Consider the following 5,080-nt stretch of genomic DNA (forward strand, 5'->3'; position numbering starts at 1 on the left):
AAAAAAAAAAAATTCAAGAACTTTTCCAGCAGCCTAAGGATATATGTTAACAGAACAATAGGGCCCATCGAGTCAAGTATATAGTAGAAAGGATAAAATTAGGCCTATGCCAAGGTTCATCTTCACAAAATTTCAGAACATCAAGGACAAGGAACAGATCCTGAAAGCTTCCTGCGGGGAAAGGACCAATTTCAAACAAAGGATGGAGAACCACAATGACATCAGACATCTCGACGGTAGCCTCGTTGGAAGATGATGATGCTTTCTCAATTCTGGGGAAAGCGCCCTTTAACCTGGAACCATTCGCCCAAACCATTAATCAAGTGTAAAGGTAGAAGAAGGACGTTTTCAGATACGAAAATTCTCAGCAAAGTAATCTCCTGTGTACTCATTCTCCAGAAGATACTGGAGGACGTTTGCTCTACCTGGAGAGGGCCAGTGTGGGCGAGACTGAGAAATGCATGGCGTCCAGCAGAAGAGTGAGGCCGAGGCAGCTCCCCAGATAAGTGCGAAGGGTGGTCCCAGCTTCCCCTAAATCTAGACTTTGCCACCCCCGCCAGAGGCTGTGGGAGAAATGTCTTCAGGAAGCCGAAGCGATGCGAGAGCTCACGTGTCTGTGTGTCCACAATCAGAAGTCGAACTAGGGACGATTTCCTAGAAACGAGGTAAGTTGTTTAAAAAGGCAGTTAATAACTATAAACGACGTTTTCCAGAAAAAGAAAAACAATTATAGTCAAGTGTATAGTTAGGCTCAAGCTTAGCAAATAGCATTTACTAATTATTGCTCAAATGAAATGACAATGTGACTCTCTTAGGCGGGCCAGGCTAATGGGAGTGTCTGAGGTGGGGTGGTTGGAGTTCTTCATTAGTAGGAAGTCAACAGGGAAAGCCTAAAACGGAAAGAAAAAAAAAAAAAGCACAGTAAGCTTGTTGTTTAGACATATGGAGACAAATACCAGAAGAATCAGCCAAAAGTTGGAAGCGGTTTCCTGGGGCAGAAGGGACAGGCATACTGCCAACTTTTTTTTTTAACAAGCCTTGTAGAATCGATACCATACACGTGTACAACTTCCATAAAACTATCACATTAGAGTGAGAATTTAATAAAACATTTACTAAAGTAGTTAAAAATGCTAAAATTTGCTGTTAAAAATTCGTTATAATAACTATGTTTTATCGAATCTGACACAATCGATCTTAGGATGCACCATAATTTTATGTATTAAGAAGAAAAACCACACGGAAAATAAACTATGCCACTGATCACAATGCAGGTCCATTTTAGAGACATTAAAAGGTGAAAAAGAAATGTGTCTGAGAACCGACCCCTCGTGTCCGTCGGGCCTGGCATATACCTCTGACCACGCAACAAACCTCGGCGTCGTTCAGACCATTTTACACACGAGAAAAGTGAGACTTATAGGGATCACACGGTGAAAGTGTTTGCCCAGAACGTTGTCATTAATCAGGAAGGAAATTTGGAGCCTCGAAGATCAGGTATCGTTATAGCTCCAACGTCAACAATGCCGGCTGATGCGGTAACCCCAGGACCTGCCAGCACCTTCCTGGGGGCGTGTCTCCTGCAGGAACCAGATCCGCTCGGGGGAGGGAGGCCTATCCGATCTTGTTGGTTTCTTGGTTGCAGCTAACAGGACTCGGAGCCGGCTAACTAGCAAAGAAGCAATTTGGGGGGAAGGAGGTGTTTTACGGAATGGTGGGCAAAACGGAAAGAATCGGGCCGCAGAGGGGGAGGCACCGGGGCCAGTGTGGAGATGGAGGAAGCGCAAGGCACCCGCCGGCCTGGGAGACCCCTTCGCCGCCCGGCTGTCGAGCCGAACCGTCATCTGGGATCCAGAGGCAGAGCCCCAGGACGCAGCCTCCGATTGGCCGTTTGGGCCTTGTGCCCGCCCCCTCAACGCTTTGATGGACAATTCCTCCAAGACCTCAGCGGGGAGTGTTTCCCAAAGGGAAAATCCGTATGGGAACTAGAAAATGGGGGAAAGGACAGAAGAAAGGCAAAAATCACAGATTTCCAGCCAGAGAGGGCATTTCCTCTGGGGAGGAAGAGGAAAAGGGCTCTGAGAAAACTTTTCGGATGCTTTGGCTGCAGGCCTATGTCACGATCCTCTTACAGGATGGCGGCAAGCGCAAACCCTCTACTGCAAAGCTTCATACTCGGTGCGGACGGTTTCAAAAATTTATGTTTTGTCCCAGCCATCTTCAGTGTACAGCCTGGTGAATGTCGGGACATTTGCAGCCGCTCCCCGGCTCTTTCGATCTCTCTCTCTCTCTCTCTCTCTCTCTTTCTCTCTCGGGCACCCCTCACCTGACAGCCCGGGAGTGGGGGACAGGTGGGCAGAGTTTGATCTGTGGTGCTGGCCTTCTCTCCCTCCGCCTTCCCCCCCGCCCAAACCTGCCCCATTAGCCAGGGCCAGAGAAGCAGACACACCCAGGGATAGTCAGGGTTTCAGCCCTCTCCTCCCCCCTACGGCTGAAGCGGCTGGGACCCTGTGGGTCCAGAAGTTCCCATGCGACATTCTACTTCTCATTAGCTTCGCATCTGACTGTCACCAGACAGCTGTGTAATGGGGCTGCAAGACTGCAAGAAACTGCCTTGAAGGGTCCCATTCGGTATGTATTAGTAGGGACACACCCGAACTGCTCCAGAAAGTCCTGGCGGAAGTATCTCAAGTGTCATTTGATTCCTTACCATGCAAAGGTTGTCGTTATTGGTGGTGGGGTTTATTGTTTACGACCAGGTAGCGTTTGCTTTAAAAGCAGAAAAGGGGGATTCGTTACAGCGATGAAGGGATGTCTCCAAGGCTATGCATCCCACTGGGCCCTGGAAAGGGTCCTGAGCTGGAAGCCAGAAAACCAGATTTCTCTCTGACTCTGCTCTTCTTCTCATTTTATCATTCTTTTGTTTCCTATGCTCTGGCTTTCTCTCCTGCTCCAGTCCACCACACAGACTATGCCCCACCCCCACCCCAGTCTCCCTTTCCCCCTCACTGCAGTCAGCCTCAGAGACTAACCCCAGCACTGAACACATCGGATGAACAGATCAGGATCTTATCCGGTCTTAGTTTTTCAGATTCTCAAGAGAGAATCCGGTTGGTCCACGCTGAGTTCTCTGTCTCCCGGGATGCACAGTCCAAAGTTGGCTGTCAGGGCCCACTCTCAGGGCTGGTCGGGCAGTTCCTGGCAAAGTGGGATGAGGCAGACTCCCGCAATTAGCCCAGCGCATAACTCACAAGCGCAGTCCTTGCTGTTGCGAAAGCGCGGTGAGCAGATCGGAGCTTCTGCTGACCTCAGGGACAATGCCTCATTTAGCTTTAAGGCCCCTTCAGTGCCCGACCTGTATCCCCAGTAGACGTCTGCTTCTGTATTTTTAAAAAAATGCCTTTAAACGCAACAAACTCTCCCAGTACAATGAAATCTTGGCATATCAACATGTTACAAGTTAATGGAGAAATAACACCAGATTATTCTATAACGTGGAATAAATTAGATCTATGTTTCATAATAGACCCCCCAGAACATACAGTTGGCGTAGGAAAACAGGTTGCAGAATGTTACTGGTGCATGGTAGTGATGTTTATGTAAGTGAAAAACAGGTAGAAGACCATACTATGCATTGTTCGTGGGTACATGTATACACACACACACACACACACACACACACACACGTTTGTATAGACATGGAAGTAGAAGAAATGGAGGGGAAGGATGCACGTCAAATTCAGGACAATAGTTAGAACCAGGGCTGAGGGACGAGGGAGATGTTTGGGAAGGGGGCTTTATTTTTATTTGGTCTAATGTCTAATATAATTTTTATTCGGTTAATATAATGGTCTAATATAGCTGTAATGGATTTTAAATTTATTTATTTATTTATAGGCGAGGCAACCCTTGGTTGACCTCACAGATTGCAAGGACCTTGTCAGCTTACAATCTCTTGTTTTTTAATTTTTTACACCTACAGCACCTGGTCTTTCTAGGTGGTCTCCCGTGCAGTGGATTTTTAAAAGGACAATGTATACCATTCTCTGTGTAATTTTTAATAAAAAGTATACACATAGGAAAAGAGTTGAAAGTTAAGTGCCACAATATCAAGTGGTGGGAATGTGGGTGATTATTTAGTCTTTGTAGTTTTTCTATATTTTTAAATACCTACATACATCAACATAGATAGATATTTTAAAAATACAGTTGGGTGGAAAAAGTCAATTATAGATCAATATTAATAGTATGATAAAACTTATGTAAAAACCCATACTCGAAAACTAAACATCTATTTTGTACGGATACATATATTTATGAATATATCCATATAAATTCACAGCAGAAGATACAAAAGGATGTATACCAAGCTGATAATAACGGTTATATGTGCGCAGGGCCTTAGGTTGGGGGTCAAAGGTTTTAACATTCTGCAAGAATTCCCGAGTCGTTTTGCGCCGAGGCCAGCTCCCTTGGACAGGCCTTCGGAGCCCCTGGGCGGGTTACTGCCGGAGTCCGTCATTTGTTCCTGAGATTCCTAACCCGAGTCGGTAGGTTAACCGAAGGTGGTCTGGTTAAACGCCGGACTCCGAATACAGATTCTTCGACCTTTTTTCTTCGCTCTAAAACCTATTTGGAACAAGTCTGGGTTTAAATATCGGAACAAGTATTTTAACTACACGGCAAACTGTAAATATTTTTATCACGAGCCGATGGAATGAATACATATTGAAATATGGCACCGTAATTGCTTTTAAAGGTATTAGGGAGCTCCCCGAAAAAGAGTCGCTAGATGGTGGTAGCGTGGCCGAGCGGTCTAAGGCGCTGGATTAAGGCTCCAGTCTCTTCGGGGGCGTGGGTTCGAATCCCACCGCTGCCAAGTCTTCGGTTTTTTTTTTTTTTTTCCCTTTCTACCCTACGGCCTTCGCGCCGGGTTTTCGGCTTCTGTTTTGCCGTGTTTTTGCCGGCGCATCAGCGCCCCCTGCTGCCAGGCGGAGCTGGCGGCCGGCGTGGAGGCAGCGGCGCAGGGGGCGGGCCGGGGCGGGGCATTGTGGGTAAAGGGAAGCGCGAGGCCCGGCCC

At 46.9% G+C, this 5,080-nt stretch overlaps 1 non-coding gene across 1 annotated transcript; it reads left to right on the top strand.

Annotated features, from left to right (window-relative positions):
• Window positions 1–4,797: 4,797 nt before the first annotated feature.
• TRNAL-AAG lies at window positions 4,798–4,879 on the top strand. The gene has a single exon. It is a non-coding gene; the product is annotated as a tRNA-Leu (tRNA).
• The last annotated feature ends 201 nt before the right edge of the window (window positions 4,880–5,080 follow it).

The sequence above is a fragment of the Pteropus vampyrus genome, unplaced genomic scaffold (genome assembly GCF_000151845.1).
Source record: "Pteropus vampyrus isolate Shadow unplaced genomic scaffold, Pvam_2.0 Scaffold247, whole genome shotgun sequence".
Taxonomy (NCBI): domain Eukaryota; kingdom Metazoa; phylum Chordata; class Mammalia; order Chiroptera; family Pteropodidae; genus Pteropus; species Pteropus vampyrus.